Raw genomic sequence first — 13,826 nt, forward strand, 5'->3', positions numbered from 1 at the left:
AGAGGAGGCAGCGCTGGGGCCAGAATTAGAATTTTTTTTCTTTCTAAAAAATATTCCTTTATTTGATTGCACCAGGTCTCAGGTGCAGCATGCGAGATCCTTTAGTTTCGGCATGTGGGATCTAGTTCCCTGACGAGGGATCAAATCATGGTCCCCTGCATTGGGAGCACTGAGTCTTAGTTACTGGACCAGCAGGGAAACCCTAGAATTTCTGTAGAAGAAGGATTTAAGGGTGGCATATGATGGAAGGGTCTTCCCTGGGGCTCAGTGGTAAAGAATCCACCAGCCAATGCAGGAAATGAAGGTTCAGCCTCTGGGTTGAGAGGATCCCCTGGAGAAGAGAATGGCAACCCACTCCAGTATTCTTGCCCTGGAAATCCCATGGCCAGAGGAGTCTGGCAGGTTACAGTCCATGGGGTCGCAAGAGTCGGACACAACGTGGGGACTGAACCCCCGCCGTGATGGAGGGAGCTGCACCGAGGCTACAGTTGCATAGCAAGCACTGGCTTCGCCTCTCTTAGACTGTGTTTGTCAGGGAGGCCTTGGAGTGGCCCCCCTTGGCTTTCTCTGGCATGAGATTAGCTGTCACCTAGTTTTCCAGGCTTTGCTCTAGTCATGGAGACGAGGTACCTGGCAGGAACTGTGGCCTAAGGTAGAAGATCAGTCACCGAAGACCCCAACCTCCCGTCCTTTCATTTCCTACTAGTGCCTCCCTCTGGCCAAACCCAGCTGGAAGAAGAGGGCTAGGGTGATGGGTCAGGTACCGCCCTCCTTCCAGGCTCAGAGCAGAGTGGATATGAGTGGAGGCTAGATCTAGAGCTCCCAGCAAGGGATGGGGGTAGAGGGGGCCCTCACCAGAGTGTACCTACCAGGAAAACAGCCAGGCTTCATACCAGTGTCACCTCCTGCTGTCCATTCTGCCCACCTCCTGCTCCGGACCCAGCTAAAGAGTGATTTGTGAGCCTTTGCCCAGAGTTTATAGCTTCAGTAAACAGGGGCCCTTTAAACAAGGATTAAGGGATCAGCCTACTTCTTATTAGGATAAACCAGAGTAGGAATCGGGAATTTGTGGTTTGGAGGCACCCTGTGGAGAAAGACTCAAGTGAGCTACCTTCCTCCGTGAAACTCAAGAGTGAGTTAAAAATAAGATTTCCCACTTGCTGCAGCAGCAAAACCCTTTGCCAAGGGTTGAGGGAAACCCTCCCCCAGGATGTAGATGATAAGACTGCTCGCTGCCTTCAGTTCCTCCAGTCTCTCCAAGCAATGTTGGGACCACTTGTTTTATATGTTTTGGGGATGCCTGGTTTCCAGATATGGAATCTTATCTCTGGGAAACCCATTGTGGGGGTCATATCTATGTTATTACCTGCCTCTCTGTAACTGATGAAATCTTCCCCTCCCCACATCTAGTTTGAATTTGATTTAATACCTTGTGGTGGTGGTGGTTGTTGATGGTGGTTTAGTTGCTAAGCCATGTTCAACTGTTGCAACCCCATGCACTGTAGCCTGCCAGGGTCCTCTGTCCATGAGATTCTCCAGGCAAGAATACTGGAGTGGGCTACCATTTCCTTCTCCAAATACCATATAACACAGAAGCTGACCACACTATTCCTACAGGATCCTGGAGCCCAAGTATACATATTTTGATAGCTTAATGAGATATAATTAATCAACATTAAACTGCATCTATTTAAAGTATACAATTTGATGAGTTTTGACATACAAATATACACTCATGAAAACATCATCACGTCAAGAACATATTCATCACCCCCAAAGATTTCTTCATGTCTCTTTGTAATCTAGTCTTGTGTGCATGCTGTCTCTAAGTCATGTCCGACTCTTTGCGACCCCATAGAGGGCAGCCTGCCAGGTTCCTCTGTCCATGAGATTTTCCAGGCAAGAATACTGGAGTGAGTTGTCATTTCTTTCTCTAGGGGATCGTCCCAACCTGGAGATCGAACCTGTGTACCTGCATTGACAGGCAGGTTCTTTACCACTGAGCCACCAGGGAGGTCCAGTCCAGTCTTTCCTCCTCCCAAACCCCTGTGCCTAGGCAATTACTGATCTGCTTGCTGCCACCATGGATTAGTTGAATTTTCTAGAATTTTATATAAATGGAATCATACAGGAGGTATTCTTGTCTGGCTTTTTTTCACTAAGAAAACCCTAACCCTAACGCCCTTATGGATCTTTTAATTTAGAAAATAAAATTAAGAAAATGTAAACATAATATTTGATAAATATAGAAACAACAAAACATATCCCAAGAAGTGCTTTTTATGTTGATTAAAACAGATTCTTAGTTTATTACTAGCTGGTGCATAATAGAAGCTCCAAGATGGCAAGTGTCCCTTAGTTATGTAGCAATGACTTATACTTTATTGTCTAAAGGCTTTGGCAGATCTTGACATGTTCAAGCCAGTACTCAGAATGTTAATTTTGTGCGTGTGTGTGTGTGAGTTGTAGGGAGTCAGGGTAGATTGAAGAGAAGCGTGGTGGCCAGTAAGAAGACAGCAGAGCCCTACCAGGAATGGTCTAGGATGCCCTGCACCTGACTAGGCCAGTTAAGCTGGAAGGGGACGCCTCTCCTGATTGACTCAGGAGCCTAAGGCAAAATCTGAAACTGGAGCCAGGGGCTGTGTCAAGTCAAGAACCAGGGAGACAGGAACTAAGCCCAAATGGGAACCAGAACCAAAGCTGGACAAGCAGACTGCAAGCCAGGAATGGAGAGACAGCACTGGATTGATCCCAGTGATGCACTGGGGTCAAGGGTCTGCAGGGCCAGCTGACCTCCTCTTGCACTAGCAAAACAATGCCGTTGATCTAGACGAGGAATACATTCAGGGAAAGGTAATGAGTCCACCTGTGGACACACTAGGACATGTATCTAGAATATACCAAATATACTCTTAAAAATCGATTTAATTGTGGCTGCGCTGGGTCTTCGTTGCTGTGCAGGTTTTTTCTCTAGTTGCGGTGAATGGGGGCTACTCTCTAGTAATGGTGCGTGGGCTTCTCATTGCGATGGCTTGTCTTGTTGCAGAGCGCAGTCTCTGGAGCACATGGACTTCAGCAATTACGGCGCACGGGCTTAGCTGTTTCACAGCATGTGGAACCTCCCACCTGCATTGGCAGGTGAATTCTTTAACCACTGGACCACCAGAGAAACCTCAAAAATACATTTTTTTAATTTTTTTTTTTTTTTAAATCTAAGGGGCTTCCCTCATAGCTCAGTCAGTAAAGAATCTGCTTCAATGCAGGAGACCTAGGTTCGATTCCTACATAGGGAAGATCCCCTGGAGAAGGAAATGGCAACCCACTCCAGTATTCTTGCCTGGAGAATCCAATGGACAGAGGAGCCTGGCAGGCTACAGTCTATGGGTTGCAACAGTCGGACATGACTTAGCAACTAAACCATTTTATCTAATTTTATTATTTTAATTTATTAAATTTTAATTGAAGGATAATTGTTTTACAGTATTGTGTTGATTTCTGCCAAGCATCAATATGAATCAGCCATAGATTTACCCATATCCCCTCCCGCTGGAACATCCCGCCCCCCTCCCTCCCCATTTACTTGACTTTAAATCCTTCACACCAGTCAGGATGACTAGGGAGCAAGGGGACAGTGTAGGGAACCAAGTTAGGGATTTACAACAACGGGGATCTGGGTCTGAGCTTAAGCCTCACCATGCTTATCACTTGATCAAGTGTTAAGAAGTAGCCGCAAGAAATGGTCAAGGAAAATGAGGACTGAGAAGTCGAAGGTGGGGGAGGCCAACAGATCTCAGCGTCATCAGAGCCCAGGCAGAACACTGTCAGACCTGGGAGTCCCCAGGTCAACAGAGACGCTCTTATCAGGCAGGATACTTGAAGGGCTTTGAGATCATCATCCAGGAGCTGCAGGCAAAGCCAGCCCTCTCCTTCGGTGAGGTCAATGCTTTACTATACAGACGCTAAATTGCAGTGTGTTGAGAAGTGAATTAAACAGGAGCAGGAGAAGCTGTCATTATGCTCTATGGCACTAATCCAAATCATGTGTCAGGAAAAGCGAGGGTGGAGAAATGGGAGGAGCAGAAAAATGGAAAGAGGAGGAGGGGGCTACGGGCTGCCACGAAGGAGCACACAGTGGGGTCCAAGGCCATGAGAGAAAAGACAGGCGGGAGACACTCAGGTTGTGTCTAGAGAGGAGTGAGATTGGGAGAGGGTTTCTGTGGGCTTTTGGGTTCAGTCAAGATTCAAAATCTTGGGTAAGAGGATCTGAGCTCAGGCCAGGCTGAGTAGGACAGTTAGAGAAAGGCTTTTAAGGTGTCCCTTTGACAATTATCTGTCTTGATGGGCAGGTCCTTGGGTTTACCCTCTCTGAGGCTGTCCCTATCAGGGGAGGGGTGCTGTGGGGAAGAGAAAAGGACCCAGGTACAAGAGGTGTCTGCTGCTTCGACTTAGGGAACCCAGATTCTTAACACAAGAAGGAAGAGTCACAATATAAGTGGCCAGTGAGCATCAAGGGTGAGCTCCTTGCTTTCTCGATTGCTGTAGGGTGGGAGGTTCTGTCCTCTCTTAGAGGAGTTTCCAGCATCCTTGGCAGGCAAGGAAGGAGACGGTGGGTCTGGAAGGTTCCCAGAGACCATGCATCAGGTGGCTGGTCATTTCTTCCTTAGACAGTGAGCCCGTGCAGCTGGGGAAAGCCCAGGCTTTGGGATCGGCCCTACCCGGGGCCAAGTGCCAGACCCACTTGCTAACTATGTACTCATCACTTAACCTCTTTGACCTTCAACTTCCTCATCTGTAAAATAAGGATTTAACTAATTCCTGCCATGGTAAACTGTTAGGTCCAAGGAAATAATGCTGGAATTATCTTTCTTTTTCTTTAAAAAAATTTTTTTTTATCAAAGTTATGATGTTTAGAGTTTTAAAAATCAGAGAGAATAAACCAAAAGAATCATCCTCCTCTCTCCTCCTTTTCCTTTCCTCCCTCTTGTCCCGTCTCCTCCCTTCCCTTCCTTCCCTCTCCCCTTCTCTCCTGCCCTTCCTGATCACTGTGGGCGGGAGGTTCTGACCTCTCTTCAAGGATTTTCAGGCATCAAGGAAGGAGTCATTGAGTCTGAAATCTTCCCTTGGGACTACCCTTTCTAGGTCAACTAACTCTTAGAGATGGCAACTTCCCTGGAGTGTTTCTTTCACATGCAAAGGTTCACACCTCAACTCCTCCTTTAAGGAGCTCTCATTCCAGAGGGCAACCCGCCTTCCATAACCCCGGCTGGTACAGAGAACTAGGGGTGGCCCTACACCCCAGAACCTGCTGAAGTTATCCAAAGGAGCCACCCCTAACCCTGCTGACCCTGCATTGCCCATTAAAACCACAACAAAGGTTCTCATAGTTTCCTTTCTCCCTCTGTCTCCTGATCCACCCTGGTGCTCCCCTGTGGGGTTCTGTGTGGGTGACACGACCCTGCTCTTGGGATCTGTGAGTATAACAAACTACCTTTTCAATGGCAGTCATCTCCCGATCTGGCGGCCTCACCACACCTGAGTAATAATAAAACCTGCATTTTATTTATTTTTTGTTTAAATAAATATTTCGCAGGTCTTAGCTGCAGCATGTGGGATCGAGTTCCCCCACCAGCGATTGAGCCCAGGCCCCTGGTACTGGGAGCATGGAGTCTTAGCCACTGGACTGCCAGGGAAGTCTCAAAACCTACATTTTAAAATATTTATGATCCCAGCTCACTGTCACTTGTGCTAACATAACTCCTGTCTTAATTCCCGATGATTTCCATTTGCACGCAAATCATCTGTCCACATCACAGTTCACCCATCACCACTTGAAGGCAGGAGATCTCTGGATTGAAGGAACTCCCAGCACACACACACACACACAAATCCTTACCAACAACCCCACCCCTGGACTGTAAGACTCCTCCACCCCCAACCCCACTCCAGATTGGGACACACAGTTTTGAAGGCATTAGCCAGCTGTGGCCCCCTTTGCCTGGCAAGGGAATAAAGCTATTCTTTCCCATTGATACTTCACCCCAAACTGTCTGTGCAATTCAGTTTCATAACCAGTGCACATTAAGAGCCAAGGTCTTGACAATAAGTCACAGACCCTGCATGCTTTGACCCCATTATCTCTGATTCACCTGCTAGTCTTCATTTCATTCACTTCTCATTCATTAGATTGTGTCCTCTACCAAAGCCAGGCTCACTTCTGTCTCAGGCCCTTTGCACTGGCTATTGTCACTCCCTGGAATATTATTCCTTCAGACACCTGCCGGGCTCATGCCCTCGCCTCCTTCAAGTCTTTGCTCAGAGGTCACCTTCTCAATGAGGCTCTTCCTGAGCATCTCCTACCATTTCTATTTCTTTCAGAGCTCTTACCTTTTTTTTTTTTTTTTTTGACCACACCACAGGGCTTGTGGGATTTTAGTTTCCAGACCAGGGATAGAACTTGAACCTTCTGCAGTGAAAGCTCAGAGTCCCGACCGCTGGTGTGCATGCATGCTAAGTTGCTTCAGTCTTGTCTGACTTTTTGCAGCCCTATGAACTGTATGTAGCCCGCCTGGTTCATCTGTCCATGGAATTCTCCAGGCAAGAATACTGGAGTGGGTTGCCATGCCCTCTCCAGGGGATCTTCCCAACCCAGGGATCCAACCTTGTCTCTTACATCTCCTGCATTGTAAGTCCAGTTCTTTACCACGAGTGCCCCCTGGGAGGCCCCCTGGGAGGCCCCCTGGGAGGCCCCCTAACCACTGGACCTCGTGGAATTTCCAAAGTTCTTACCTTCTAATGCACTATCTAGTTTATTTATTTATTATGTTTATTCCTTTATCATGTATCTGCACTCTCCCCGGACCCCTCCCGGAAATGTGAAGTCAGAGATTTTTCTCTTTCCCGGCTATCTCCTCGCTTCTATTAAAAGAGGACTTTGCCTAGTATACATGCTCCATAAACATTTACTTAATGAACAGAACATTAGCCCCTGAGAGGACCCTGAGATCATCTTGTCCAACCTTCTTACTGTAACAATTATTATAAAGACAACAGAAGAAGCCGCTGCAGCAACCGCCCAGAGTTAATCACTGACTACAGAGCCGGCCCTGCGCTCTCAGCTTTTAATGCAGTTACCTCATTTAAACCTCAGGGCGACCCCTGGAGCTTGGTATCACTATAATCTCCACTTTGCCGGTAAGGAAACCGGGGTTAATGATCGAGTTCAGGTTCAGGAACTTATCTTAGATCCCCAAAGCGATAAGTGGTGGCCCTGGGCTCCCAGCCCAGGCAGCGGGAGGCCAGGTCGTCGCTCTCAGCCTCCCCGCCCCCATCCCCGCTCCCCACTCCGCCCCCCCCAACCACCGCCCCCTGCATTGTTCCGATCGATCACGTGCAAAACGTCCCCTAACGAGAAAACTGCTTCACACGTGGGAGGGTCCAGGAACCTGTTAGTGCAGGGATGCTCTTAAGCACCTTGAATTTGTTGGGGTTGATGGCTGGGGAGAGGGGAGGGGAGGGGAGGGGCCCGACGGATGGGCGCGGTGGGGGCTGAGTGCTGCCTCCACGCCTGTGCCTTCTCCGCTCTAATGCACTTGGTGGAAGCCAGACAGCCCCAGGAGAGCCTTAATGGACCCGCAGAGTCACAACTTCAGCTGAAACACCGGACTAATAATGAGGGAGGCAAGGTCATTAAGGACCAGAGCAGGGAGATGGACGCACTGTGATTGGCTTCTAAGGATCCAAGCCCATTCCGGCCAATCCTCGGCTCCTGTCTCTCTGCCCACAGCTTCTCTCTTCTCTGTGTCAGGGTCCCGGTGTCTGCCGAGACCCTAATCCATCTATACGTCTGGTTTCTCACCTGCCAGGAGTCCGCCTCACCTGGGTTCCTTATCCCCCAGCCTGCATCCCAGCTGACCCCTGGTATTGGAATTTGGGTGTGGCCCTTGGGCAGGGTTCACCGAAGGGCAGGAGCAAGTTCACTTAAGAAAAGCTTCCCTGTGATTCTAGGATGCTACTGTCTCTTCTGTGTCCCCTGAGAGCCATCGCTGTGGAGTTCGGCTCTTTGTTTTATCCCTTCCTTCCTTCGTCCAGTACATTGGTATTAAGAATTTACTATGTGTCAGACATTAGCCCAGGCACGATATCAAAGATGTATTAGATAATTCACAGAGGTAGTATAACAGATGCAGGCAATTTTAGAATAGAATCAAAGCATGTGAGCCCGGGAGAGTACCCAGGTGGGAACGAAAGCCTCTGGGTTTGAGCCCTGGGTAACCCAGGAGTTTCTCTCTCCCATTCCTCCTGTCCTGCCTCCACGAGGCCCTCAGCCTTTCTCATATGGACTCTACAGCAGCCTCCCCGGGCAACTTTATTAAAAAAGCTGTTTTTCATTGTGGTTAAAATATAGTAACATAAAGTGTATCCTTTTCACCATTTTTTAAAGTATACAATTCAGTGATGTTAAGTACATTTGCAATGTCGCACAACCACCACCTCTATCCATTGCCAGAACTTTTCTATCAAGTCAAACAGAAACTCCGAATCCACTAAATAATAACTTACCACCCTCCTTCCTGGTCCCCAATAACCTCTACGCTTCTTTCCATCTCTATGAATTTGCCTCTTCTGGGTACCTCATATAAGTGGGCCCATACGATATTTATCCTTTTGTATCTGGCTTCTTTCCTTTGGCATAATGTTCTCAAGGTTCGCTCATGTAGCATGGATCAGCTTGTGTTCCTTTTAAGGCTGAATAATATTCTATTGTATATATACTTCTCATCTGGGGTATCCATTCATTGGTTGATGGCCATCTGGGTCATTTCCACCTTTTGGCCATTGTGAAAGATGTTGTTATGCACATGGATACATCCCTGCTTTTGATGGTGTTCCCAGTCTGTTCTTCATACAAATGTCAGACACACTTTCCTAAAAAAACAGATTTGATTCATTTCAATATTCTTGATCTATAAAGGTGTCTGCTTCTCAGATTCTCCTTTGAACCAGCCGTTTCCTGGTTCCCTCATGATGAGTAAAATAAAATCTTTACCAAGTGTTCTTTTTCATGTCTCTATGAAGTCATGATTTTGCCTTTTCTGAAAATGATGTCTCAATAGTATACTTTAGAGATGAGGAAAGAGGTTCAGAGGGGTTAAGAAACTTGCCCAAAGTCACCCAGCTAACAACTGGCAGAGGTGGGAATTCCGATCCCTATTGTGTTCTTTCCACTGCAGTTTGCAAAGCTCAGGACATGGCAGAGAGTAGGATTAATTCACTCTCAGGATTGAAGAAAGCTGGTGTTCACACTGGGTCTTGGCAAGCAGAGATGAGCACATGCAGAAATTTCGGGAGCTGGGAAGGGGAGGGTGTGTTTGGAGAACGCACACAGCACCACGGGGCAGGCTGCAGGGGAGCTGAAGGCATGGGTTATTGAATTCAAACTCTGCCACTTGAGCTACTAATAAATTTTTGGAGCCCATTGTTTTTCAGTTGCTAAGTCAGGTCGGGCTCTTTGTGACCCCATGAATTGCAGCATGCCCAGCTTCCCTGTCCTTCACCATCTCCTGGAGTTTACTCAAACTCATGTCCGTTGGAGCAATAGATATTATTTTTTAATCTCTGAATTACAGGAAAAAATTTCCTAATAATGTTGTAAAGAATAAAAGCAGTCATGAGGATGTGGGAACACTTTATCAGTTTTTAAATTACATGCAAATGAAAGGGATTATTATAAATGAAAAAAAAAGAAACACCTAAATTAGAAATTAAAGGCCCACAACAGACTGGTTCTAAATAGGAAAAGGAGTACGTCAAGGCTGTATATTGTCACCCTGCTTATTTAACTTATATGCAGAGTACATCATGAGAAACACTGGGCTGGAAGAAGCACAAGCTGGAATCAAGATTGCCGGGAGAAATATCAATAACTTCAGATATGCAGATGACACCACCCTTATGGCAGAAAGGAAAGAGGAACTAAAAAGCCTCTTGATGAAAGTGAAAGAGGAGAGTGAAAAAGTTGGCTTAAAGCTCAACATTCAGAAAACGAAGATCATGGCATCTGGTCCCATCACTTCATGGCAAATAGATGGTGAAACAGTGGAAACTGTCAGACTTTATTTTTTTGGGCTCCAAAATCACTGCAGATGGTGACTGCAGCCATGAAATTAAAAGATGCTTACTCCTTGGAAGGAAAGTTATGACCAACCTAGATAGCATATTCAAAAGCAGAGACATTACTTTGCCAACAAAGGTCCGTTTAGTCAAGGCTATGGTTTTTCCAGTGGTCATGTATGGATGCAAGAGTTGGACAGTGAAGAAAGCTGAGCGCTGAAGAATTGATGCTTTTGAACTGTGGTATTGGAGAAGACTCTTGAAAGTCCCTTGGACTGCAAGGAGATCCAACCAGTCCATTCTGAAGGAGATCAGCCCTGGGTGTTCTTTGGAAGGACTGATGCTAAAGCTGAAACTCCAGTATTTTGGCCACCTCACGCGAAGAGTTGACTCATTGGAAAAGACTCTGATGCTAGGAGGGATTGGGGGCAGGAGGAGAAGGGGACGACAGAGGATGAGATGGCTGGATGGCATCACTGACTCGATGGATGCGAGTCTGAGTGAACTCTGGGAGTTGGTGATGGACAGGGAGGCCTGGCGTGCTGCGATTCATGGGGTCACAAAGAGTCAGACATGATTGAGCGACTGAACTGAACTGAGCTAAACTGAAAGATGGAGTTCCCTTGTGGTTCAGCTGGTAAAGAATTTGCCTGCAATGCGGGAGACCTGGGTTTGATTCCTGGGTTGGCAAGATCTCCTGGAGAAGGGAAAGGCTACCCACTCCAGTATTCTGGCCTGGACAACTCCATGGACTGTATAGTCAATGGGGTTGCAAAGAGGTGGACACGACTGAGTGACTTTCAGAAAGATGGAGTGACTGAGCTCAAACCACGTATAAAACTTGGGATTTTGAGATTTAAAGGTCCAGAGCTGAAGGGGTCCTGAGAAGTCTTTCTGGAAATCTCCATGGGGGCATCAACCACATGGATCTCCAGGGTCCTACATGAGCATGCTCCTTTTTAATAATGTGTTTTGTTTTATTTTTGGCTGCACTGGGTCTCTGTGGCCTCACACAGGCTGTCTCTAGTTGCAGCAAACAGTGGGACTGTCTAGTTGCATCGTGTGAGCTTCTCATTGCAGCGGCTTCTCTTGCTGCGGAGCACGTGTTTTAGCGGCAGGCTCGGTAGCTGTGGGCATGAGCTTAGTTGCCCAGCATCATGTGGGATAATCCCAGACTAGGAATAGAATCTATGTCCCCTGCATTGGCAGGTGAATTTCTAACCCCTGGACCACGAGGGAAGTCTGTATGCTCCTTTTTTAATCAAATGGAATTGGAGACCAAGTGACTCACTGCTGACCTCCGGGGCTCAGCAGGGAAGGGCAAGTGTCTCATGAGATTCCCATCAACCTGGGATGAGTCTGAGGGGCTCTGGAGAGCCAGTAACCGTGGGACAGAGCAAGAACACCAGCTCCTGGCAGTCGCCTTGGGAGCATGTCCTACCCCAGTAGCCCCAGATTTCCCTCAAGGAACCAAGAGATCTGTTGATTCCAGAGCTGTGCAGTCCTTCAGTCGCGTCTGACTCTGCGGCCCCATGGACTGCAGCACGCCAGCCTTCCCTGTCTTTCGCTCTCTCCCGGAGTTTGCTCAAACTCATGTCTGCTGAGTCGGTGATGCCATCCAACCATCTTATCCTCTGTCTCCCCCTTCTCCTCCTGCCCTCAATCTTTCCCAGCACGAGGGTCTTTTCCAATGAGTCAGCTTTTCGCATCAGGTGGCCAAAGTATTGGAACTTCAGTTTCAGCATCAGTCCTTCTAATGAATATTCCCTTATTAGTAAAGCGGAAAGGATTTTTCTGATGCTCTGCTCTGAGGAACAATATTTTTCAATTCTACAGCTGATCAGCAGGGTCATATTTTTGTAAGCAGGATGAGGAAGTGGACAAAACCACAGGACGTGGATTTGCAGGAACTGGTGTTAGCCGACAACGCCCCACTACTGGCAGAAGTGTGACCTTGACCCTACCACCTCTTGTCTCCACCTCTGCTTCCTTGAAAATGGAATCATTTTCTTCTTCTTCACCTTGCCGGATTGAGGAATACTCTAGGTGTGTTTTATAAATGATAAGGCAATAGGTACATCAGTGTTAGGTACTTGACAACTCTTATCTCAAGGCAGTGCACAAATGTCACTGTAAATAGTCAGTTCTCCACTAGACCATGAACTCCTAGGAAAGGCTTTGCCATTTTTATTTGCCATCCCTCCCCCACCCCCCAACCCAGTGTCCCCAGCATCTAGCAGAGTGTCTCGCCCAGAGTGGGTGAGAATCAGTGGTTGTGCAAAGAATGGGAAGAACCAAGGGCGTCATGGACAAAGATGTTTTTTCTTGCAACTGTGTCTCCCTTACCAAACCTGCCCATTTTTCTGCAGCCAGCCCCAGTCTTCTTCATAAAGCCTTGCCCGGCTAGATCTGCAAGTGCTCACTTCGTTTTAAGCATCTATTCCAATCTTCCGATTTTATGAATGAAGAAACTGTGTCCAGGGAGATCATGTCTCCAGTCAGGCTGACACAGGTCCCTTATCTTGGGCATGCTAGTTGTTCAGTCATGTCAGACTCTCTGCGACCCTATGGACCATAGCTCTCCAGGCTCCTCCGTCCATGCGATTCTCCAGACAAGAATGCTGGAGTGGGTTACGATGCCCTCCACCAGGGAGGCTTCCTGACCCAGGGGTCGAACCCACATCTCTTACGTCTCCTACGTTGGCAGGTGGGTTCTTTACCACTAGTACCACCTGGGAAGCCCCCCTTTATCTTGTATGGGGTCTTAATTACTTTGTGTGTATTTCATTGCTCCCCTCTCCCCAAGACCCTCAATCCCTGAACTTTACCCTCTGAAAATTTAACTGTCTTCCTTTCTCTCCTGTCTCTCCTCTGCCTTCCTCCTTAGCTGCCTGCATGTGATCCAGGATCTCAGGCAGATCCTCAGTAAAGACTCAGAGAATGGACTTCTCTGCAATGGACTTCTCTGCAGATTGTCCCCTCGTCCAGGGAGAGGGACCAAGAGTCCTTGACAGATGGTAAGTGACGGTTGCCACCTGCTGGTAGATGGGGGGAACTACAGACAAAAGTGTGTGGGGGCGGGGGGTTCCCCTTCCTTTCTTGTATTTGGGGTTCCCTGGTGGCTCAGACCCTAAAGAATCTGCCTGCAAAACTGGAGACCGGGGTTCAATCCCTGGGTCAGGAAGATCCCCTGGAAAAGGGAATGGCAGGCAACCCATTCCAGTATTCTTGCCCTGGAAATCCCATGGACAGAGGAGCCTGGCGGGCTGCAGTCCATGGGGTCGCAAAGAATCGGACACGACTGAGCAATGAACGCGATGCTTGTGGGATCAACTTAGTTCCCCCACCAGAGACTGAAGACAAGCCCTCAGTAGTGAAAGCATGGGGAGTCCTAACCCCTGGACCGCCGGGAAATTCCACAAAACTCTGTCTTTCTGCTAGACCCAGCAACATGACCTTGGTCTTGCAGGCTTGCGTGTACATATACCACTCTTACTGGAGCCTGGGCAAAGAAGGTCTGGGAGCATTTTGGCATGGTCCACAAATGACGCAGTTCTCCTGGGTTTCCTTACCCTCCTGCTCTCCACCCGGGGGCCCTTTCCCAATAAAATCTCTTGCTTTGTCAGCACATGTGTCTCCTCGGACAAGTTTCGGGCCCTGGAAGGGGTCTCTCTTCCTGCAACAAATGGCGACTCTGGCGGGGACTCTTTTTCGCT

General features: G+C 47.9%; 1 long non-coding RNA gene across 1 annotated transcript in view; it reads left to right on the top strand.

Moving 5' to 3' along the window:
• Window positions 1-13,826, top strand: part of LOC108633893 — a 39,124-nt gene that overhangs the window by 1,741 nt on the left and 23,557 nt on the right. The window contains exon 2 of the long non-coding RNA XR_001917261.1: window positions 12,998-13,127. This is a non-coding gene — a long non-coding RNA (uncharacterized LOC108633893). The remainder of the gene's footprint in view (window positions 1-12,997; window positions 13,128-13,826) is intronic.

This window comes from Capra hircus, chromosome 25 (genome assembly GCF_001704415.2).
Source record: "Capra hircus breed San Clemente chromosome 25, ASM170441v1, whole genome shotgun sequence".
Classification (NCBI taxonomy): Eukaryota; Metazoa; Chordata; class Mammalia; order Artiodactyla; family Bovidae; genus Capra; species Capra hircus.